The 26,628-nt window shown below is 33.8% G+C and overlaps 1 long non-coding RNA gene across 1 annotated transcript in view; it reads left to right on the top strand.

The window, feature by feature from the left end:
- Positions 1 to 451: 451 nt before the first annotated feature.
- LOC150104257 (uncharacterized) overlaps positions 452 to 26,628 on the top strand; it is a 59,384-nt gene continuing 33,207 nt past the window's right edge. Inside the window, exon 1 of the long non-coding RNA XR_016548686.1 lies at positions 452 to 501. This is a non-coding gene — a long non-coding RNA (uncharacterized LOC150104257). The remainder of the gene's footprint in view (positions 502 to 26,628) is intronic.

Raw genomic sequence — 26,628 nt, forward strand, 5'->3', positions numbered from 1 at the left:
ATGGATACTTTTTTTTCCAGTAATCAGATATGTATTGCATATGTATGCAACATTATCGAGCATAACGCTTTATAAAAGAAAGTGTGAATTATGTTATACTTCGTTTAAAGACTGCGAAATATAACTTTATAAAAGCATTATAAAAGTTGTGATTACCCTGAGGCACTTAATAAGTGGATTGGCGCTTTAAGAAAGACGTTGATCAGATATTTTGTTCACAGGCAAATTCTGAATGGGAGAACAGCATTAAGTTTCAAAACTGAAATATTGGAGGTATAAAATTTCTTAAGGACTGCGAAAATGGCTCGAATTTCTTCTTTCGGATGACTCAAACTATTATCTTAAGGTTACGTAATACACGCGCCGCTATTGTATCGCATTTCCCTGCTCTATCAAATCAAGTGTCACACTTACTTTATCTGGATGCCGGGTGATGAATGTACAGATAAGACTTAGAAATCGGAAGGGTCAAAGCTTTAGATGTGGGAGTCTCTTTTCAAGGTGAGTCCAAATTAAATTAGATTTCATAGATTACAGAGACTGTTAAAACGTTCACTGGAAATTTACTTCAGCTGCTCTGAAGGTTAGACGAGAAAGAAAGATAAATATCTAATGTAATAAGATTTTATCACAAAAGGAAGAGGTCCTTTTTTGTTCTATTCTTAGACTTTTACAATATAAGTGGCGCTGGAACATAGAAGTGTTTCAGTTGAAGTGTCTTTGGCGATTGAATATCGTATGTTATTTATTTATTTTAGTCACTGGATGGGGTCCGTAGTTCGACTGCACAAATGAGTTTCTATTATTTATATCGTCATTTTTAAGTTTTTACATCTCGGTAGCACAAATAAATACAAATAAAATATGCGTGGACATTATAATATATTTTTCGAGAAGCTAGGTAATTCTATCTTACTATTTGGAAAGAAGGAATGAGATGTGAATCAATGAATAGTTTTTTAACATTTTTTTTCCAATACGCAATTTTTATCAACTAGTTCTTGTTTCTCTCAAGTTAACCTCCATTCTTTTTGCGATAAAAATAGACGCATTTGCCAAACCCCCAGGGATATTAATAGTTACGTAGAAACAAAAGTAGCCAATCAAGTCGATCAATCAGAAAGAAATTTAAACCAATGTTTATGTAATGTTCACAAAAATTTAAAGCCGTTTCGAAAACTGTGAGTGCATAATTTAAATAAAAAACTCTAGCACACCCATTCTCTTGAATGAACTTCCTCAACAGAGAAAATGAACATGTGAAAAAAAAAAGTGACGTTCACTGCAATAACTGCCTTATACTACAAGTCTGCTTATTCCCCCTTTCCGCTTTATTCAACCATCCATGAAAAGGTTAAGTAGCAGTCCTTTATAATAATCATACCTCGTGGCTGTATGGCATGTTTTAACACCTTATTAAGGTAATTTAATAAACTGATAAGCCACAAAATTATCCATAACTTTCCCTAAAGGAATAAAGCCGCCCCCACTATTAATAATTTTTTCGCATGAAGAATATTGCGATAAAACGAAAACACCTACTCTTTTCCCTTCCCATAAAATATATGCCTACCAAGTAGAGTTCCTGGCCGAAGAAATCAATCACTTGTTACCCAGGAGACAGTAAGGACACGCCTGGTTTTGAAGAGTAGAAGAAGAATTTGGAGAGAAACCTGTAATTCTCTCAGACACCACCTATGTCCGCCAGATATCAGACGGAAGGGGGGGGGGGAATAATTGCATGTAGAAACTCTCTTTTAGCCTCATCGCTATATGCTTACTGTAGCAGGTTGCTGTAGCAGACAGCCCAACCTTCTTATACTTTTTTGAAGCCACGAAGGTCAACCGGTATATCTGCGCCCACCTCTTTATCTTCAGATTAGCATGCTTCCAGCACACAGCACGCATTTAAAAGAAAACAGTTAAATTTAAGAAACTCACTGTATATGGAGTTAATTCAGAATGTTGTACCAGGTATTCAAGATTCTGTTCTTGTCTCTATTACATATTTCCCCTTCATTTGATAATATCTAGTTGTCTTAAGTATGCATTATCTCTTCTCTTTATCAGGTCATCGGATGAAATTCTTTCTACCATATAAGGCATGTGGATCCGGTATATTTCAGGAATATTTATTACCTGCTTTCCCGAGATCATACTAAATTAAGATGACCCATAAACGTTAGCTGGTGTAGTTGACAGAACACGTACTTAACAGAATCAAGTTTATAACAAAAAGTAATAAATAAAGAAATAATAGAAATAAATAGAGCGTTGAGAATCATATAAAAATATCATAATTTGAGAGACAGAGTCAATTTTTAATTAGAGTATTTCTCTTTTATTTGTACATCCGTAGCAACTTTATCGAATTTCTGTTTTTGGGCATTTCGCCAATTTTATACAATATATATTTTTAATAACTGCAATTTTTAATAGTTCATATTATTAATAACATTTTCTTTTTGTTAACAATAATAGCTGTATTTTATAGTATCTTCTCCTCACCAGAAGAAAGCATTATGCCTACTTGGACCATGACATCAAACCAGGAATAAGAACTAATCCTTTGAAGATACCAGAATTCCTAGATTGAGTTTCACAGAACGGAGTTTGATATAAATTGAAGCTTACAGTTGAGAAAATTCTAATAGGACGTAAAGGTATTACATTACAGCTGAATTTTGTAAAACTTTACTAGTAGTTGTCAAGGAAGAAAGAGAGAAGACAAATATGAACGGATTTGGAGAAAATTAAACGAGAATGCATTTGGCTGAATACACTCTTTTGGTTAAAGTTCTTACTAAAATGATGCAGCGAGAAATCAAAGAAGAAATCAATCAAAGAAATCCTTAAGATCTATTTGATACCGTGGGATCAAGTAATAAGTTTCGATTGAAGAAACATGTGAATTAATATCATAACACGATTGAAGATTAAATTGAAGAAACGTGTGAATTAACATCATATTGATTAACATATGAGCAACATCAGATTGTTAACTCAAACTGACGTTTTTCGTATTAGTAACTTCAAATTATTAATCTATTTAGTTTGCGATCGTTACTTCAATTTACTGAATTCCTGGAGTCAAGTTCAGCACATCAGATTATTAGAAATGTAAATAAATGAATAAAATGGGTTATAGAATCAATTTCAAATTGTATATTTTAATAATTCTTTTGCTTTGGGAGATTTGTTTCTTATGATGTACTAGGAAGCATTAACAAGTATGAAACAGCTAATTATCCTAAAATATCGTTTCATACATATAGCCGGAAAGAATTTGTAGATTTTTTGATATCTTAAGGAACGAAATATTCTTATGTAGTTAGTTACCCAGATGAACAAGCTTATACTGAGAAAAAAATCTCAGAGACTTTTCCGCGTTAGTCACCAATTTAGTTTGCTTTATAACATTGTTAACCAGTAGGGAGTTTTTATTGCAGACGACATTTTAACGTAATGTTGAATTGAACACGAGTTTCAAATTGTGATGTGTATGTCGTATATTTTAAATTACTGTCTAATTAATGAAAACTAGAAAACTATATAGTTGATAAGAGAGACTGCATAACTGAGTCGGTTGCAAAAAGGTGGATTCGAATCCTGTCTAGGATATCAAGGCTTTTTTTTAGCTCCGGTCTCATACGAAGGTGGTAGGGTTCTTTTCTCCTGGAAACTCGGTTTTCTTTCATCCCTCCTAACTGGCAAACAGGCAAAGAGAATACACACACAATCACCATATCCTGAAATAACTGTTAAGAAATCCAAGTATGCTTGGAAGGCTATGGTAGTGTAAGGGCTAACTAAACTTTTCCATAGAAAAAAGGCATTAAGAATAGCTTAAAAATTCATAGAAAATAATTGATAATAATGGGAACTCTTCGGCAATTCTACCTACCTCATTAAATTGAAATACAGTAACATTTTGTGAAATATCCAAGTGTTTTTTTTTATTGTGTGAAACTGCACACTAATGTTGAACAAGTCTAACATATTAAAATAAAATTATTTTCAGAGGTGCTTTTGTTTTTCATCATTTAGGATGCACGATGCATGTCTTGGTATGGTAAACATTAAAGTTAAAAAATGATCTACTCAGTTAAGTTAGGTTACACTTAATATCAGATGTCACGTTTACCTATAATGTGTGTGTGTGAGATGCTGATACTTTATTTTTTGTGTTCAGTAGTTGAGGTTTTAATGCAATTAAAGCCTCAACATTTATTAATGCAGTTTAATTGCATTTATAAACGTTTTAATTTGCATTAGTATCAAATTACTAAATATATACATGAACACGCAAGACAAGAAAGTTTATTATTAAGATATAAAAACAAATATCTCGATCTGCAACTTAAAGATCAACTGACAGTTCAGACGGTTGTATAAAGTTTCTGTCATTAAATAGCATAACATGTCAACCTTATATCTACGAGTACTCTAGCACGCGACTCGTGTCTTGTTTTACATTTTTTTTTTTTTTTGAAATTGTCCATAACGCTGAAGATGATTTGTAAGTTTCAGATTGAAATATTTGGTTATGTACCTCAGTAATGATTCTTCACGTTTCTACATATGCATAGACTTCTTTCCTTTGTCAGAAGTGCCCTCTAAAACTCGCATCAATTTATCATTAATATTAATGATAAATTATGCAACCCTTCCAAGGAGTCTAGGGGATTCATCTCTTGAGTCCACAACACTATGCGATCCATCTCCGTCCATACCATATATACTGTCTTCAAAGGTTTCCAAAAGGCAAATCCCTACCAGCTGGTGTGTGAGCCCAGCTATCTCACCTTTAATAAATAAATAAAAAGTCTGAATATTCATCGTGTCACGACGAGAATCAAGCCCAAGACTTTCCCAGTCAAAGGATGCACAGAAGACGGTTGTAAGAATGAGGACCCATCGTTTGCAGGTTAGAGAAAGCTTACCTCATCCCAAAGTATTTAGCTCCCTATAGGTAAACACTTCACGGGGAAATTATTTTCAACAAAGTTTAAATAAGAAACTCTTTATGTTTCTTCTTTCATTGAAACTAATCAAGTAAATACGCTAATAAGCTAAAATCAAAATATGTGTTTTAAATGTTTCTAGAGGACGAATATAATGTACAAACAAGACTTTTACATCCGCCATTTCTTCATAACAATCTTGCCCTTGAATTTCTTCGTTAAATAATTTGTTTATGACCAACCTTCACCAAAGCGGTTATAAAGAGTGTCGGTATCCAGCTGTGGCTTGTCGCCTTTTATTGTCTGATGTCTGAAATTTGAAGAGTTAATAACTGATAAACCCCCAACATCCAGTGTGGTATAAAATTACACAACGCTAATTTATAGGTAAGCGCCGAAGATCATCATTATTGCTCCCCTTCTTGACATAAATGGTTAGTTCTGTGGGAAAAGTGTAAAGGGCACATCTGTAGATAATTAATTAAGTCTTAAATCAAAGGTCTACCTTGTTAAAGTTGTATAAAAATGATTTCTTACAGATTATATTAGAAATCATTATAGTGTCATAGAGGACAGCATCATTGTTGATTTCAAAAGATTATTCAAGTCTTCCAAATGTATATACATAAAAATTATCTTATTTTCTTGACTGAATGTGCCATTATATGAGTAACTATTACCTGTAGGTAGGCGTTCTTAATCATTAAGAATGTTCAGAAGATAATAATATAAAATTTGAAAGCCTTAGCTAAATAAACTCGATTCTCAAACAAAGTGAAATTAAATACTTCTTTATAGATCTTAGCTTTTCTGAACATATAATGGTAACGTTTGATTACAGTGATTCGTGTATGACAAGACGAAATAAACTAGAACCTTTCTGTTAAACTAAGCTTGAAAACCATCTGGAATATTCATTAAATGTCTTGAGGAAAAGATGGAAAAGATGACATGCACGAAATGATAAAAAACAAATAATAAACAAAATAACAAAAACCAAATAAAAAATAAATATAAAGGAGGGGTTTTTAATATTTTTTAAAGTTTTAAATCATGATATTTGTTTCTGAATGATTCAGTCATTATTTCAAAAATGATAAGGAGTCCGGCGGCCTCGGGAATTTTCCTATAAATGCTTCCTTCATATCATTAGGTAGTTTTTATGAGCTTTTTCTTTTCATTTACAAGTAATAATTACATGGTGTTGAATATTATTTTAGTTATATTATAACAAATATAATACAATATCATGAACCGATATTCGAATGTCATCTAGGAAGCGAATGACTTTTATCGTTACTGTTAAGATGGAAGTGAGTAACCTATCTAATACGAACGTAACAGTGCTTTTCCCCCACGATAACTCCTAATTTTCGCTCTGTAAATTCAAGTAACCATCCAGAAACAAATTCGGTGTTAACAGAAACAATACGGCTTTAGTTGGGTGAAGTATGATTAGAATTGCGGTCAAAGCAACTTAGGTTAATCTCAGTCTATTATATTGGTTAATTCCGAAGAGATGTGTTCAGAATTCTAGTTTGTCTTAGTTTGTCGTTTTTTACAGCATTATAAATTCGGGTTTATATGAAGAAACACTATCATACTTCTGTATGCAACCAAATTACTCAATTCCAGTTGGAAAATCCCTATAAACCACATTCGAAACCAGGTCATTCCACCAGAAGGTCCAAAGTCGTGACATCCTTGCGACTGCACTATGGTAGCCTTTTTTTTGCCTTTTTTAAAGTTATGTTTATTACAGAAATTGATTTAGCTGTATAATTAAATACAATCAAATCAATTAATCATTTCTGAATCAACTATAGTTCTTAAATCAAATCATTCAAGCTGAAATATATAAAAACTTTCGCGAATATTTAAGATGTAAACAGAGATGCGTTTTACTTGCGAAGTTTCCAAATCACCTTGGAAACGCCACTTGAAGTTGAAACAAAAGTATTGCTTTTCACTTAGACACTGAAATGAAGCAATTGATTCTAGTTTGTGCGAACGTACGCCTAATAATAATAAGAAGAAAGAAATCTCATTTTTTCTACGTATTTATAGGCATTCATACAGAATTCTTTTTATCCAAAATCAGTGGCAGCCCGTACATAAGCACTGCGACACTGCAATACCCCAAGGAAAAAATGAAAAAAAAAATTATTTGTGTTTATAAATAATAACAATGCTTACAACATTATATAAATGCAATACAAAATGTTAAAGGTTACAGCTTATATTTCGACATTGATTGAATTGTTAATAATTGGAATTATTCAATTAACACTTAAGATTACGAAACAAATGCACTGCTATCTAACGCCGATATTCGTTTGCTCTTGTCATTGCACGTTAGGTCATTCTCACACTTCCCAAACGGCAGTGTATCTTTAGTATGCTTACGCGCCTTATTTCTGTGAGATATGAAACGTTCATTATCGTTGTGTGTGCGTGGTGAACTATTTTTTGTAAATCTTATTTTATTTCGTTAAAATAACATATAATTATTTATTTATTATAGATACAAGGCTGAATTATGATGAGTGTCACCGTTGAAAATATGAAAAGAATTATAGTTTTTCAATTATCTTTACACGAAACAAATGCACTGCGATCTAACGCCGATATTCATTTGCGCTTGTCATTGCTATTGATACGAAACTTTTATTTGGTGTTTGTTCGTGGTGAGGATGAAATATTTTTAATAAAGCAATGTTTAATATGTAAATTTATTTATTAATAAATTCGTTACTGATTAGATTTTTTTTTTTTTTTTGTATATGCAACACCCCCACTTAAAATTTTCACCGGTCGCCACTGTCCAAAATATAAGACGAAATAACTATCCCGGAAGCTAACTTATCGTCTTTTTCTTCGCATGATTGTCATTCCGATACACCACTGCAATTCGAGCTGTCATATTCTTTTTTCACACTGCGGAAATGTAGACTCTTGTTAAATAAATACAAGTTGGGTTTTTATAACAAGATGACGCTTTGAAAACTTAGGTATAGAAATACCTCGCTTCAAGGCAAGTTCGGCTCAGCTTATCAAGTGGCTGTCACTCTCGCATCAATTTTTATTTATTTATTTTTCTGCATTGATTTTTTAGATTTTATCGACTTGTATAAAAAAATGAAAAGAGAGAAGCACAACTTTATTGTGTAAAGAATCTTAGTAAGTGGTTCAGAAACACAACGTTACTTGAAATGACACAAACGTACTTTGACCTTCGTAAGATTTTTTTTTTATATATATCGTTCTGTGCCTGTTATTTTCTACGTAAATCACAAGTCGAATCACATACTTCGACTTTAAAATGGCATTAAAATGGAGAAACATTTTAAAAACCACTCGAAAGACTTTTTGACAGATATTTTGCCATTCTTCTAAAATCTAATAATAAAATTAAATTAACTAATTTCTTGTAATTTATTTCTTAATCCATTAAGAAATAAATTACGTCATGATTTTATACTCCCTTCGGGGGATAAAATGATAAAATAAAAAAAAATAGACTATTTATTTTAAACACGTCGAATTCAGACTTCTTTTATCTGTATAAAACACTTCTAAAATCTAATAATAAAATTAAATTAACTCATTTCTAGGTCATTTATTTCTTAATGCATTAAAACATACAGAATAAAAGAAGTCTGAATTCGACGTGTTTAAAATAAATAGTCTATTTTTTTTATTTTATCATTTTATTCCCCGAAGGGAGTAGATGGCACTCTTTTAACCGTTACTTCTGGAAATCGGTAGGCAGACCTGTCTCCATTCTTTGTCATCTTAGTGGCTGAATTCAGCATTCAGATTTACGGAAAACGACAGTGAGTGCAGACAACTTATCTCGTGTGTTCCATATCTTAAGTAGCATTACTGTCTGAAATTATTGTTATAGATTAGTTGTGGTTTTAAAAGGGGATAAAAAAAATACTACTTTCTTTCTCAAAGTTCGGCTGATTTAAAAACCGGCTAAAAAAAAAAAGGCCTAGAAAAAAAAAATAAAAAGTTTCCTAGACAGGATGAGCATGTGGGAATTGTGTATAGACGTGCGATTTTCATTGCTCCATAGTCCAGGTTCTGTGTTCTTATTGGCGCATACCAATCAACGTTAGCATTCGTTGTGAGACTCGCATGGACATTTGTCATCTCCAAACAAAGATTGGACAGCCTTTGATGATGAGATGAGGAAACTGAAAAAAAAAAAAAAAAAACCCTTTCCTACTTCAATGGCACTGGATTTTTTTTTGCTGATACATTGTTCGTTTATGAATCACATCATCACAGAACATCTTTTAAATCCAACGGGCATATTTTCCGTACGAACACATGCCCGTTGGATGGAAATAACAGGCTCATTTTCGTTACAGAACAAGAAAAATCTTGATAAAACTTTCGACCGATAATCGGCCAATCAGATGCCGAGGCTTTTCCTCCCTTAAAGCAGACAAATGCATGAATATAAAGTCAAGCCGGAATAAAATCTTATACTCACATTGTACTAATCCGATTAACAACAGATCCATCTACCATCGTAACCATGAGGAGGCTGTTGAATGAAAAGCGCTAAATGAATCAGGCAATAAACAGCGACTTCACAAAATATGCATAGTTTTTAGTAATCTACATATGTACCTTTGTAGTTCATCATAAGTTATGCATTTAGTTACAATTACTTAAATTTTTTGCACATTATGTAACTTACTTTATTGTCTATTCCTGAGCACAGAATATGCTGTTTGGTTGTGCTCAAAGTTTATAAAATGGAAAGCTTTTTCTCTCGACATGAAAAATCCTAAATCCTAAATAAATAAATAAATAAAAAGCCAACGGAGTTTTTGTAAGATTTCCTTCTCGGAATCCTAAACTTTGTTATACATTGACTGTGCTCTTTATCAGATTCAACCCCTCTGTTATAAACAGATTTTTCTAGATTCAACATTGCTGTAATAACGAGATTTTTCAGCGTTAACGTCGCCATTAAAACCAGATTTTTCCTGGCGCAGTCTATATGTAGTGCACACATACATACAGTAGATTCACGCAACCCACATAGTGTCAACCGAAATCATTATAAGTACTAGGCATTTTCTATTTTTTTTTATTCTTATGATATTTAACATTTACTTTGGCATATATTCAGACTTAATAAAGTTAAGTTTCTTTCCTTGTGGCGATTTTTATTTCAGAATGAAAGTACTTTTCAGTTTTAAACCACCCTGTTAATAATATATCTAATTATTATCATTAGATGTGTGCAAACAGAGAACACTTGAAAGCCTTTCCAAGGATATAATAACATCCGAGAAAAGATAAATTGCGGAGGTATAAGGAAGTCTGGAACTCTTGTATCTTTTTTCTTTATCCAGTTAAAATAGAATAAAAAAGAAATAGAAAGGAAGTGCCGTTATTAAATCATTTGATGCTGTATTTTCATATTCCTTGAAACTTCACTTCCTCTGAGTAAGGTCCTTGGTTTTTATGCTTATAATGGCTTCGGGTGTTTTGGGAGCAGCAATCAAAGGTGGTTTTTCCTAGTAATTGTCTTCGAAGTTTTATGTAATGCGTACTGCTTTGCAGGGTTCCAAATATAAAACATTTTCAATGTCACATACTCTTACTGCATGACTAATTGAGCTAATGGCAGTTCCTCTTGGAGGTATTTTCTAGTTGTATGTTTCATATCTGGGGAATTAATTATTATCGCATTTCCTCATCTGTCTTCTCTTTTATAACTGTAGTTTTTAATGCATTACATTACATATAACAGCTACGCCATGAATCCCAGTCTCTCTCTCTCGGATAAAAAAAAAAAAAAAAAAAACGAAAACAACATAAAGACTGGATTTAAAAATTATTCACTTAATTGCCAGAAGCTGTAATTGTGTGTGCTTATTCACTTTAACTATTATCTTGGATTTGAAGAGAACTATGGACTATTAATTAACGGTGGTGTTCGATTAAGGACACAATTGTCACAGCCGGTTGTTTACACAACCATGCTGTGTTTATCGGGAAGTGACTATGTACAGTATATGGATGTCTTGCTCAGGTTATTATATTGGTTACCTTTTTTTTTTAAAGTTAACCAATTATGCTGTTAATTGGTTGTTTTATTAATGGCCAAAACAACTAAAACTATGAAACCAATATATTGTGTCTGCAAACTGCGTGTGCTCTTTTGTTCGGTTTGCCTGTTCTGAGGGATGAAATACTTGAGTTTCCTGGAGGAAAACCCTGCAACCTTCACATGAGACTAGATGACTCACTTTTAGAGAAAAAAACGTATATTGGATTCGAATCGAGGTTTTTCTCCAGTCGAAGGATATGGTCTATACGGACTGACGTACAGAAGCTTCAGACTCTATGGAAAGCTAGGTTTGAATATAAAAAGAAACTTTCTCTACAAGTGAAGGAAAATACAAAAGATTTCTTTCATTTTGCTGCAAGTAAAAGAAGAATACGGATGGCATACAAGTGGTAGATGTGCGGAGTTCAGCTAATGAGTGCTAACTATGCTAAGTGCTATTCTGTAGTAAGCGATATGGAATTCGATGCTGCATCTAAACAGAATGACGTGTATGCACTTAGGTGTATGAAGAACTTAGCTGCTGCAAACTAAGTGCAAATTCCGCTATATATGTTGAGAGTATTTCAGCATGATGCTAAGGGAGTGTTCAGAAGAATCGATTGTGCCCGTAATCTAGTTATAGGAAAAATTCCACAGGAATGGAAAGAATGTGTGATTATCCCGTTACACGAGGGTAGTATAAAGACTGATGTATCTCTGGACAGCAGTGAAAATATCGGAAAAGTCCCTGATACTTTGCATTGAGATATAAGGTTTACAGATAATCTAAACTTTGCAATAAACAACATGGGCTTACTAAGAAAAAAGTCATCTTTGAGCAGGTTGCCCATTTTTTATAATGCTAGCACCTAGTTAGACAAGGAGAATTGATACACCACGATACTTTTGGACTTTGCTAAAGCTTTTGAGAGAATAGAAGATAGTTATGTAAGTTAGAAGATGTTGGATTGGATATAAAGTATTACTTTGGTTGACTGAAAGGCATCAAAATGTGGTGTAGGAGGAAGTATACAAGAATTAAGATAATCAGTAGTATACCTACTGGGATCATTCTTGGTCTATGTCATTCATTCTGTACAATAATGGCATCAGAAGGGATTTCACGGAGACATACACTGTTTACTGATGATACAAAGATAAAGAGACTAATCTGGAGTGCTGCTGATATGCAGTATTTGCATAATGATTTGAATAAGCTGGAACTGTAGACGTGTGAAAATGGTTGTCAGTTCAATGTTAGCAAAGGCAAAGTTATGCACTTGAGTGTAATGAGATCGCCAATGGAACATCACAATGGTGGGATGTTCTGTAAGAATCTGATCAGGATAGGAGTCTTGGAATTTTTATTGATATGAAACGAAAGTTTCAGGGTCATATGCCAAAGATTACCGATGTAACCTTGGAGATAATAGCAATGCTGGTCTGTTCTAGTTTTCGAGGCAATGTATGTACATTGAGGGGGGGGTATATTAAAGATGATACTGGGATTGTGGAATTGTAGATTATGAGGACAGATTGAAAATGTATAAACAGCTGACTGACATTGACATACAGGAGAAAGAGCGATGATATGAGAGAGATTGACAAACTTCCGAAAGAGTCATTATAGCATAGCGGAAAGTGGAATTTTTCATTTTATAGAGGATCTCCTTGGAAGCTGACAATGAATGTGGTCAAGAAAGGGTTGATAGCTAAAGTTTTCTTTCATGTAACGGTGCGCGTGATCGGAATGGCTTACCTCTTTAGGGAGTAAGTGCAAGTGAAAATGAGTTTCAATAAAACGTGTGTGACATGTGGCGTGAATGATATGTAACCTCTCTCGATCAATCCATGACTTCCTGGAAGTCTCTCGAATTTACAGTTTGATAAAATTATTTAATGGAAAAAATGGCATGGGGACGTTGCTGATTTTAGAAAAAGAAAAACGTCCATACAGTGATGATTCTTTATAGGTGTTGCGATAGGTTTATCTAATAACTTATTGATAGGGATGCTGGATTAGAGAAGGCTGAGAACCATTGATATATATCGCAATGCAAAAAATGATAACGCATTTTTAATTTAAATGTTTCTAGTCCCGTTACGTAATCATATGTTGAATGAAGATATCAAAATAGTCGAAGAAAGGCCCACGTGTGTCCACAGTTGCGCGACGAGAATTCCCGCCAGATTATTTGGCGGGAATTCTTTCTCTCTCTTCATCGACGATGCGTGTAGAATGCATGCAGATATCGTGGCGTTGGTTATTACGTAAAAATGTTTGCACGCGCCGTCGCGTTCCTTAGTTATCGTTTTGCGTTGTTTATTGCGCTGCAGCCTTTTACGGACACCTGTACGCCGGTGACAGCGAGGCTTCTCGACGTGGTCCTTTGCGCTTCAGTGACGTCACCTGCTATTCTTTTTGCTCGAGTGTTTGCCGTACGTGCATGCATCTCTAACACGCAGGTCACGTGGTCATCACCCCCGAATATCTGGACACTTTCTTGGACCACGTTGCCCATTCTGTGATGTCTCTAGGATGGTTTCGTTCCACGGTTGTTGACCACGGTAATGAAAGAGAACAGAGACACGTGCGTGCCGCGTGGATGACGACTCGCGTTATGTCGACGATTCGTCTTGGCATACATCCAGCGAGTTTTTATGCAAGAGAGCGACTCTCGAGCAAAAAAAAAGTGGAAGAAAAATCGAAACGCCTAAGTATATGTTAGCGAGGCAAAACACCCTCCTCGGCACCTTTTCACGCAACAGCGAAAACGAGTGATATTTCACTAAACAGCACCTGTTTAGACTCTTGTTTATTGCGCCATTTCGTTTATATTTTCCCTTCCTTGAAAACGAAAGAAATCAACAACGATTAACAAAAAGAATATCAGGAAAACAGGTTTTTCATTTAAATGTGTAATAGTCCGCGAAATAGCTTAAATCAAGTTATTAACGAAACGAACAGAGGGGATAGTTAAGCAAATCCTAAAGATTTTTGAACAGTAGGAAAACGAAGAAATTGTTTTGTTGAAATCTTTCCATTTTGCTTTGCATAGTAACACGTTACGGATCCTTGCAACTTGTTTTTTGCGTAAACACTTAAAATATTAGTTGGTAACATAATTGTGTTACAGACTAACATTTGGTTCTGTTTTATCATTCAGTTAATTAATATTAATACAGGGTGCATTCGTAAAAACAAATTTTAACAAATGCACCCTACGTCGTCAAATTTCACAAATTACCAATTAAAATTTAAACAACAACAACAACAACAATTCTGGAATTCAGAACAGAACAAAAATGTAGTCTAGGATTGGCATCTGCGCTGATGAAATTTTAAGTCTTGGATGCTTGATTCGCTTTATTTTGAGTGTGAACTGAGTGATTTACATATAAATCATTCGGCTTATAGTTATCATTTGATAACTATAATCAATATTACGTGAGGAGGAGGAGCAAATAAAAACTTGACTAAGGTTCCGGTCCAGCATCCTCTTCCAGACTGAAAATTGTTACATTGAATGCTTGGAATCTCATCATCATTCTAGAAGTTATTCTAGCTACAAAAAATAGAAATAATTTGTGACTTGTGACATGCAGTGCTTATTTACTTATTCGCTATTTATGAGGTTCTCCATCTTCGCAAAAGATACACCAGCCTGGTGAACTCCATCAATATGGTTATTAATCGCTGCGTATTTAAAACCAAATTCACGCAAGTTTAAATGCTTAAACATGTAAATACTGCACTTCCTTTAAACACTCGCAATATTCGAAGTGGATAACAAAATTCACAGAGCGATTTCTATATTCTTTTATTTTTAACTCATAGGTGAGTTTCTACACTACATTAGGAAAATAATACTATGATATTATATTTATGACTCATCTCATATTTTCATTGTCATGGAAGCGATATGTTCATATTTCTGAAAGTCCTGGCCAACGTTTTTTTTTTTTTTTTTTTTCAGTTCGACACAAGGTGTAGTAGTTGTGAACGCGTTACAATATGGTGAATATTTTCGGCTATTTCCCTGTTGTCATCTTAACGTAATGCAGATAATCGTCAATACTATCGTAAACTATTATGAATATTCTTTACTCGTTATAATTTATTATTACTATATTATAAAATATTCGCTATAATAATAATAATAAATAACAATGAAAATTTTCAATTTTAGAAGTCAAAATTCTGAATCCCTGGGATCTCAGAGCCCATTCTCTGTTGACACAAATAAGAATTCTTAGTGCTAATATCCATTTCCTCTGCTACAACACACATCCTTGTTAAAGTTGCTTTTCTAAATTACGTACCCTAAATTTCTGTTTTGTTATTCATCCTTTCTCTCTCTCTCAGTGGTCTCATACTTTTCCGAAGTCAAACTTTGTTTTTTAAATGTCAGACTCTCCATCCGTCACTGTGTGACGGATGGAGAGTCTGACATTTAAAAAACGTCACTGTCCTGCGGAAGTCTGATATTAGTCTTGAAAAAGGGTGGATTAATTATAAATTTCGTTGACAGGCACATGAGGACCACCCGCGATTGTTCGTAATCTTCCTAAAGTGAAATACTGACATCTCATTATTATTAAAATTCCTTTTTTTGGTGTTTTTATTAAACCTCCTTATTTAAGAATCTTATTATATGATATTCGATATCTTAATACATTAGAAACATAACTTGATCATCGAGCAAGATGATCAATTTAAGTTATGATCAAGATGATCTATACATGAAGACTGTGTGCTAGACACACAGTCTTCATGTATCTTGAGTAGTAACTCTGTGTGTTTCTTATTCACATAAATGAACATTTTTAATTTTTATTTTTTTGCGTTGTCTTTTTCATCAAAGCATTACAATGGGAACTAATGATATTTCGCATTGTAATTGCTGCTATATTTGTAGTCCAAAGTACATCCGGGAATGCACATAAACTAGTATTGATGCCAGTTGATGAACTAGCTTTCAATAATTAGATCTGAACATGTGCCACATCATTAAGAAAATAAGTTCGCCTGTTTTTATGTCTTTTTATTTTCTTTGGTCCCAACTCATATGGGCTTCTTTTAAGTGGTCAGCTGCAACGCTCACGCAAGGGAACTATTAAAGAAGCAGAACATTTGCAACAATAAAAAAAATTGAAAAAGAAGCGAATTTTAAAAATAATAGCGAAGGTGAGTGGAAATCTATTCATAAGTCATTTCTCCTAACCCACCACCCCCGTCTCTTCCAGAAGTGGCAATCTTAGGTCCATTAGCGCCACTGCCTAAGGTTCAGCATTTTTTTCATCATTGTTGGAAAGGAAGTAATGACAGTGACAAGAAAAAATTATCTTTGAAAAAAAACACACCTGCTTTTTAGATGGAAACGTTTGATCTTTACTTACTACACTCCGATCTTTAAACTAGACTGAATAACTGACATGTTCGACGTGCACTGATGGAAGAAAAGCGCATTTTTTAATCACATAACTATTCGATTATCCTATTTAAATCACCATGTTTATATATAATATATAAATATTGTATTATAAGATTATAATATAATAAAATATTATAGAATTATAGCTATACATAATAGAATTAAACAGTCGTAGTTAAATTATTACATTTTTTGTAAGATCCTATCATTGTTTGCATATAAAATATGAATCATGCTTTAAGATTTTTATTGTGAATATTTTAATTTTTTAAAAAACTAGTTTTACCATCAATCCTTTAAGTTTTGCTCCAGACAAAAACAAAGCATGAGGAATAATTATTTTCTTTCATAATTATTATTTTAAATTTTGCTCAAATTTTCTTAGTTTCATTTGTTCATTTTGATTTTCAACCTTAAAAGGCACGATCTGCTAATAATCAGTATCGTTTATTTTTTTTATAATCTTCTTTTAAGGTTATAACCAAACAGACAATACGAATGAAGCCTTGTTTTTTAGGTTCTAATTTGAGTTTTTGGCTTATATATCTTCGACAATGTTGTTTTGACAAAACATAGTCCGATTGAAACCAAAATTTCAATCACACGAGAAATTTAGAACAAATCCTAAACACCAAATATGCTAAAATACCATTCAACCAAGCAGAGCGATTAATTTTTATAATTTGGACGCGTTTTGCTAATTTTATCCCTCCTGTAAATGGTCTAATTGAAACGAGAATAAAGATAGCCTGACACATTCTTGTGCGGATTCCAATTTCAATAGAATGTATTAATCTATGATAATAAATGACGTCACTGTATAACAATGCAATTAAAATGCACGTTGTATTGACTGTCTTGGATTATTTCCGTATTCGTCGATGTGTATTTTAAATACAAACTCATCAATATATATATATATATTGATATATATATATATATATATATATATATATATATATATATATATATATATATATATATACACAGTATTTAAAAGCATATTTTTATACTCATTCGAAAAATGGCATATCATTATGGATGTTTTAAATCACGTTTTACAATATTTATTTATTGAATCACTCAGCTAACTACGAACTTATAGTTTAAGATTTCAATTCCCTTTATGTTAGTATATCCAAATACTGTAAACTGTATCATTGTCGATAATAGAAGGAATATTCGAACAGCACGATATTGTTCTTATTGTTTGTGGGCTATCTTGAACTATTATGTAATTAAAGTCTTCCTTTATGACGTAATGATGAACGACCCTATGAGAGAACGCAAGGGTAAACACAGCGTCGTGAATACAACGCAGTGAATGAATTATTAGCCAGTGGCGTGGAAAAGGTTACAAAGTCAGTGAGCCGCAAAACTGAATCGCACAATCAGTTCCCATAGAGTTGTTGATACAATATTATACAGAATTCTTTACTTAAATTTCCATCTAAAAATCGTGAGAAATCCTAACGATAATTTCTTCCAGTAAGTTAGCAACTATTACGTTTTTAAAAAATCATTTTGCTAAATGTTGCGTGACCATGTTGTTGCCACCGCGTTGGCTTTTTGTTATAAGCCAATTGTTGAAACGGGAAGACAAAAATGCAGTCAGAATTCCCATGTCTCGTGAGTGTTCCCCGACAAAACTCACGTTAAAAAAAAAAATAAAAAATACAAACACAGTTGTGTAACACTATTTGACATTCCTGTATCAAAGTGCATGAAATAGAAAAATGTTTAGAATATTCTCCCAGACCATTTACAGGTTGCTGACGTTTTGTAGGCATGGGAAAAACACACGGCAATTTTCTGTAGAAAACAAATCATTACCGGGTTCATAGAACATTTGTTGGATATGTATGGACAGAATCGTCATTCAGTTACGGAAAACTTGAATAAACATATATATATATATATATATATATTTGGGATTAGGAGTTAAAATAACCAAGTTTATAAAATAATGTGATTATCCTAATATACAATATACTCAAGTTAAAAAATTAATTTCATCTATATCTCCTCCAGAGATTTTTATTAATAATAAAAACACCTTGTTGCAACTTCTATAGGTAAAGTTGATAAGGCTCCGTATTACTATAACCTTGGTCCTTACAAATCTGCCCGCAAGCCCGATCGTTTGCCTGAAGACATCATGAACTTGATCAGAGACAAAAACAGAGCTAGGAAAAGATACCGTAACACGTGTGCACCACAAGATAAAATAAATCTAAACAGATTAAATGGGGCAGTAAGAGATGCACTCAGAGCCCATAGAGACCAAGTATGCGATGAAAAGTTATCCTCTATTTCTCCTACTGATCACTCCATCTGGAGACTACTGAAAAATATCAAAAACAAAGACAGATCCCTTCCCCCAATATTCTCTGAGCAGGGCCTTGCTCACACAGATGTAGACAAAGCAGAAGTTATAGCACACAACTTAGAGGAGCAATGCAGGCCTTCGTATGGAAACTTTGACTTTGACCACATATATAAGATTCACAGCAAGGTCAGACACTCACTCAAACTTCCTATCTCCAGCACTGACCATATTGCACCAACATCACCTGCTGAGTTATATGACATTATTAAAAAATTAAAGAACAAAAAAGCTTCTGGGCCAGACGGCATTACTAATCGGGTGATTAAACTTCTGCCCCGAAAAGCAGTAGTGCACCTGACCAGTATAATAAATGCAATTTTAAGATTTCACTATTTTCCTTCCACCTAGAAACTGGCTGACGTAATTCCTATACATAAGCCAGGCAAAGACCCACACCTACCGCAAAATTATCGTCCAATCAGTCATCTCAAATCTGGGTAAGGTTGCAGAGAATGTCATCCTCTCACGACTCCAAACCTCAATAAATGACCTAAACATCCTCCCTAAAGAACAGTTTGGTTTTAGGCAACACCATATTACTACCCAGCAAATCCACAGAATTGTGGAATACATCACCACCAGCTACAACTGGCACCAGTGCACAGGCGCTGTTTTCCTAGACTTATCCAAAGCATTTGACAAAATCTGGCATTTTGGACTCCTGCACAAACTTATCTCAGCCGGTACCTCACTAAAAATGGTTCACTTAATCCATTCATATCTTCAGAATAGATCAATGCAAGTAAAAATCAACGGTTCTACATCCTCCCAGCGCCACATCTTTGCTGGAGTGCCGCAGGGATCTCTACTGGCTCCATTGCTGTTCTCTATATACATGTCAGACATCCCGCACAATCCGATGACTTCCATTTTGGCCCTGAATGCGGACGATATGGCAATACTAACCAGATCTCTCAGACCCCATTTCATTACCAGAAAGCTTCAAGAAACCTTCTAAAGCTGGATGGTTGGTTCTCTAAGTGGAGATTGGAAGTCAACCCCCAGAAAAGCTCAGCCGTTCTTTTCTCAAAAAGGCCAATGTCTCCTGCAGGAGATGTGTTACTATTCAATACTAAAATTCCCTGGAAGACAGAAACAAATTACCTGGGTGTAATTCTCGACAAAAAGTTATCTTTCAACCAACACATCAAATCTGTATGCACAAAGGCATCTAAAGCCATAGCTCAGATCTATCCGCTAATTAATAGAAATAGCAAGCTCAGCAACAGAATCAAATTGCAACTATACCAGATGACGATTCGTCCTATAATCACCTATGCCTCTCCGGCCTGGAGCCACACCTCTAATGCTAACATTATCAAAATACAGCGAGTGCAGAATAAGTGCTTGAGAATGATTCTGAACGCCCCGTGGTATGTTAGAAACAATCAACTCCACAGAGACACAAATATTCCCTATATTTTCTCTTTTCTACAATCCTTAGCAACCAAGTTTTTTCCTAAAGGCGTCCACACATCCCCACGATTTGGTTCAGCAAGCTGCAGCATACGATCCAAAGGACATATTCAAATATAGAAGACCAAAAGCTATATTAGCCTCCTTTAGTGATGCATAATCTCCATGCCCATTCAGGGCGAGCAATCTGCTCATAAATTTTACCTTCACTGTAACCACAACAGATAGCGGGGAATATGAAAAGCATCTTGCTTCACCCCTAAAGATATAAATGTCAATTGTCAGTCAACCTTGGTCCTTATAAGGACTTGGTATTTAGGTCTAGCTGCTCACTGAGGAGACCTCAAAAAAGGTTAAAACCGGTTTGGGTAGTGACCACACCCATAATGCATTGCAGTATACATCTTCTAGTGAGATGTGCTTTACATTATGGGAAAATACTAAGAATAGTGAGAGCTTTACTCACCTTTGCAATGAGTTGACTTGGTGTTGTACCATCATTAGACTTGGACTTTGTTTCAGGCGCAAACTTAATTGTTTGCATACTTGGGATTAGGAGTTAAAATAACCAAGTTTATAAAATATACTTGGGATTAGGAGTTAAAATAACCAAGTTTATAAAATATACTTGGGATTAGGAGTTAAAATAACCAAGTTTATAAAATAACTTGGTTATCCTAATATATATATGTTAAAGATACCAAGTTATTTTAAACCTGGTTTTTACTCCATTTCCCAAGTAAGCAAACAGACAAATAAGTCAAGTTTGCGCCTGCACGAAATGCAAGTCTAAGTGACCGCTATTCTTAATATTTACCCTTAATGCAAAGCCCATCTTCTTAAGGAGTTGTATGATGCTATGCATTAAAGGCAAGGGGCCACTACCCAGACCGGTTTCGACCTTTATTGAGGTCTCATCAGTTGGAGCCAGGCTAAGAAATGCTAAGTTTTAAGTAATACAGAGCTTATAAGTATTTTACCAAAACAAGTTACCAAAAGGTGCTTTGACCTTATTAAATAAAAATCTCAGGATGAGAGATAGATGTAAAAAGGTTTTTACCTTGGGTATAATATATGTTAAGATACCAAGCTATATTAAACCTGGCCTTTCTACATCTATCTTTCATCCTGAGGTTTTTATTTAATAAGGTCAAAGCACCTTTTGGTAACTTGTTTTGGTAAAATATTTATAAGCTCTGTATTACTTAAAACTTAGCATTTCTTAGCCTGGCTCCAACTGATGAGACCTCAATAAAGGTCGAAACCGGTCTGGGTAGTGGCCCTTTGCCTTTAATGCATAGCATCATACATCTCCTCAAGGAGATGGGCTTTGAATTAAGGGTAAATATTAAGAATAGTGATTAGAGTTTATTCCAACTTTACCACGAGTTGCCTAGACTTGTGCTACTTTATGAGTCACTTAGACTTGCATTACGTGCAGGCGCAAACTTGACTTATTTGTCTGTTTGCTTACTTGGGAAATGGAGTAAAAATGGAGTTAAAAATGGTTTAAAATAGCTTGGTATCTTTAACATATATTATACCCAAGGTAAAAACTTTTTACATATATATATATATATATATATATATATAATGAAAAATAAACTGAAAAAAAAAGGCGGAGGACACGGTATACATTCGTTCATTATTTAAAAAAAGCGAGTGTAGACTGTAATAATCAAGATTCATTTTTCAATCCAATGTATGTTATCAATGGCATAGCCGGTAATATAACAGAAGATAATTTAATTTTCTTCAGAAAATTCTTAACTTCTTTTGTTTCTTAGCATAAACATGTCACAAATTTGCTTCATTAGCATCCAAAATTTAGTTGTTGTTTTTTTCTCTTTCGTCTAAGTGAATGTTATTTTGTCCCTGAACAGTACTTAACTCTGTACAAATACCAAATCCGTCCAACAGTTAGAAGGCACTTAAAAGTGCTTGATTGTAGTATAAACGAGAATAATTGGGATGAATAACGGCCCATCTCACTGTAATTCACTACATTATCTTTCACAAAGATGTTCAGTTTCTGCTGTTTGCATTTTTTACAAATATTTCTGAGGCCCTTATCATCAGATTTGAGATCAGTAATATTCCTATGATCATCTAAATTTGTTAAAACATGTGCAGCGGTTGCTCGCCTCCACATTTCAACTGTAAAGTCACAAACGTTTCTTTCTCTTCGTTCATTTAGTTCAAACGAATATATATATATTTTTTTCTCTTTGCTCAACGTTCTGCTCATCTACTGCATTAATACACTAAAAGTTGAATAAACGTCTGACGGGGATTATAATAAGTAAAACATTTATGCTTCATTTTTCATTTAAAAAAGTCGTTTAATTCAATCATTCTACGTTGCATTCAGCCAACGTTCGATTTTTGGCCAGCAAGGCTGGTTCACTCAGATTTTTAATGGATACCAAGAGAATTCGCGAAATTCGATGGTTTGTTGTCATTTATTTAACGCTTTAATTTAAACCATGAAACCAATTAAAAGAATATTTTCCCTCTGGGTGGATCAAAATTTACTAGAGAACATAATATAAAGCGAAGGAAGAAAAGAAGTGGAAGAAATATAAGGAATTTCTATTTTTAGGTGCATTTCGCAACAATAACCATTAGCTTAATATTATATTACCCGTTAGTTCATCTGTCCATCTTTACATGTCCAAGAACTCAACGGGATGGCTTTTAATAAAATTTTGCATTTGGAATATTTACTCAACTTTACTGAATCGTCGCAATTTTCATTTAAATCAGATCATTTTAGCCGCAAAACTATCAAAGCGACGCAAATGATACAAACCTTTATGTTTATTACACGCCAAAACAAACAAACCAACGAAACATCGATTTAGTTACTTTTATAATGAGTAATCGCTCTATCGAAATGCTTTGCATTTCATTTTGATATCTTCAGTCTGTTTATATTGCTGTACTTTACTACCACTATCAGAAGTGTTAATGGTTTCTGTTCGATGCCTGTGAGTCGTGTTGTCCGTGAGGTATATTTGAAAAATTCTTGGCTGAACGCTGTACACATAAATGAGAAAACGACACTGTCATACATGCGCTCTAGAAAACTAAATAGACTTGTCTGTCTGGCACGTTGTTTTCATATACTATAGAGTGAGCTCTTTGGAAAATCCTGATATAATATAGTAATTAAGACCACGAGGCGTCTGTACTTCATATCTCTGAGTTGCGTGGATTTGTCCAGGGCTGAGCCGCCACAAAATATCCTTTATGTTCTATGAGATCATTTCCACCCTTGTTTATGGTAAAGAATACGTGAAATGACCCTGGAAAGGTTGGTTGCAGAAGCAGATAATTTCGGTAGATTAAAATGATTACTGTTAAGTTAATTAATATGAATGGAAGTATAAACGATTACATGATACTTTTAGTGCTCAAATATGTGGGTAGAATACACACGAACTAAATAAAAATAAATATGCCCAGACATGACCCGAGACAGCTATAAAACACAGATTCTGAATGATCTTACAATAGTGATTTCGTAATTATTTACATACGTAATTTATGTAATTAAAATTAAGCTAATTTATCTAATTTTCTGTTTGAAATTTGGCGTGGAGATTCCAGATCGTATACTTTTTATTATTATTATTTTTTTTTTTTTAGAATCCTGTTGTCCACTTTTGTCACTCAAAATTTATGTTTGCATTTTATGACGTATTACTCCCAGAACAGTTTTTTAGTAACTAGTTTTTCAGTAATAGGTTGATTAACATATGTTGAGTACGATTTTCTTGAAAATTAAAAATGCAAAGCACTGATGTAGAATTTTAGATTTTTGTTATGTTTCTAAATATAAATGAGCTATAATTAGAGATATAAATCGGAAACTGACATTGGTAACAAAAATGTTTTTATCATCTTCAATTTATACGTTTATTGGTTTAATGTTTCGTACTGCTTTGATCTTCAAAAAGTTTCAGACTTGAAAATCGACTGCAGTTTGAATGACTGAGTAACTCTATGGACATTTCATTGATGAAATCATCTGTATATTGCTGAATTAAGTGCGATTAGTAGAATTTGCCTCAAAATATTAATTTATTTTATATTAATAGTTCAATTTATTTGTATATCTTATTGAATCATTTCATACACTAGCTTGGTATTGGTTTGTTTTCAAATAATTCTTTTCGTGTTTGGTACTGTACTGAAATATTCAAAAGCCCTTGAGTAGATTCATATCACAATATTATATTATCATATCAAAGTATTTTTATATTAAACTCTCTAAAACTAGACTGTTGATACACTATCTTTCTATCCTTTAGATATAAACTCAAACCGGATAGATAAGACCACCTTTTTCAAACAGCACAGAATTAGAAAATTCGACAAACCATGACCACCCATATATCTGATCACCCTGAGGCAGAATAAATGAACTTTGTGATCCCTATTTATTTCGATGTTTGCAATATCTTCTCTAAAAGCGAATCTCGGTTTTCAAATAGGGTTCATGACTTACCCTAGCTAAACAAACAAGCAAAAATCCTCCAAATTACACCATGCTTAAGCAACCTAAATCTACATCAGTAGATCTTTCTTGAATGAGATCCCTTTATACAACCGGAGAAAGCGTGATTGCTTCATAAATCAAGATACCCTATGACTTTGTTATTATTATCAAACATTTATTCTAAGACCTTGCAAAAGTGTTATGGAAAAGAAAAAGAATACTAAGAAATATCCATTTTCATATTCACAGCATATGAAAGGCTTCTGCTTTCAGGTATTTAGAAAATTAATATTCCGGTTTCAAGTTCTGTTTCTAAACTCTCTGCTAGTAGCGTTATGTTAAGTAGACAATTTCATGCCGCGTCATGCTTTACGGAATACAACTCAGACACGCGCAGTAAAACCTCAGTCACGTGGAGGCAAAGTTTGAAGCGCCAGCTGAATTTAGGATGCGTAACGACGTATTGGCCATGTGGCAAAGGCGCGCGCGTGCCGAAAAGTCAACAGATGAGTAGAAAGCAGTAATGAGTAGAGTTACGCACGGTTTGGTCGAGATATTAGCAGTTTTATTGGCCCACCTGCTTCTTCGTTTTGGATGGTTCACTCCGTTACAGCTCCAAGTTCCGTAACTGGGGTAAAAGTTATCCATCAAATATGCCAATATCAAATTCATAAGGACGAATACAATAACTGCTTTGCTAGGCTAATGATCTATTGCTTGTCATGAATACAAAAGTGAGAGGAACTCTTGCAAACGTGAAGGAGAGTGTTCAGTATTTTAGCGAACCATTACTTTCAACAGATGTGGATGTTGCAGAGTCGAGGACCTTTCTAAACTGAAGACTAACGATGTAAACAAGGCTAGCCCAGAAAACCAATAAGAAGAGAGCACCAGGATACAAAACTTGTTTTCAAGCTCCATTTTCTTAATTGATTATATTCTTAATATTAGACATTTATATAATTTATTAAATTATTCAATTAAGATAACTTTTAATTAAATAATTAAAAATAATTTATTTAATGAAGTTATTTATTGGTTTAATTAACTAATTTGTTTTTATTCAAAGTCCAATTGTAATTTAATTTTGATAAATTACTATTATTTTAAAATAAATACTCAGTGACTTAAATATCAGTAAACAGGCATGGCATGGATGACATGGTTTAGACGAGTTTAATATTTTGCGGGATGAGAAAAGCAGATCCTGAGGTGGGGGGAAATGCTGCTATCGTCATATCACACCTAATTCACCTTCAGTTGAAAAGTCCTCTCTTGCTGCGACTGTTCGGATTGGAACTGATCATTATCACATCAGTCATAATAGGGGTGTTTGTTTTCTTACTCGGCTTCATTAATTCTTACTGTGGTAGTGATAAGAAGGTTGATTCTAGTTTCATAATCGCTGTCTGTAACTGCGCATATTTTTTTTTTTTTTTGTCAGGTTTGTTTAATTTGCTGGAGAGAAAAACTCTACTAATCCGGAATGAGAGAGATACTAATCCACCGTCAGCTGACAAACTTTTATGAATATTACGTGTGTTCAAGATGTCATTCAAGGACTGCACCAAGGAGCCGCTTTTCAAGATTAAAGTCTGCTTAAATTCATAACTACATTCGAGTTACATAGTTTAGCTACATTTCAGCCATTTCCATTATTTAATTATTATTAAATTTTTTAATTATTAGTTTTGGGAGATGAGCAACGTATCAGGAAGGGAGGGGAAGATTATTAACATAGGGATATTTCGATATTTAATTTAAGTTTAAAATTTAAATTTTAAACTTAAATTAAATACTCGAATAACGGTATTCGAGCATTTTAATGGATTTACAGAGGT

The sequence above is a fragment of the Typopeltis vanoorti genome, chromosome 8 (genome assembly GCF_054136105.1).
Source record: "Typopeltis vanoorti isolate ZY-2024b chromosome 8, IOZ_Tvanoo_1.0, whole genome shotgun sequence".
Classification (NCBI taxonomy): Eukaryota; Metazoa; Arthropoda; class Arachnida; order Uropygi; family Thelyphonidae; genus Typopeltis; species Typopeltis vanoorti.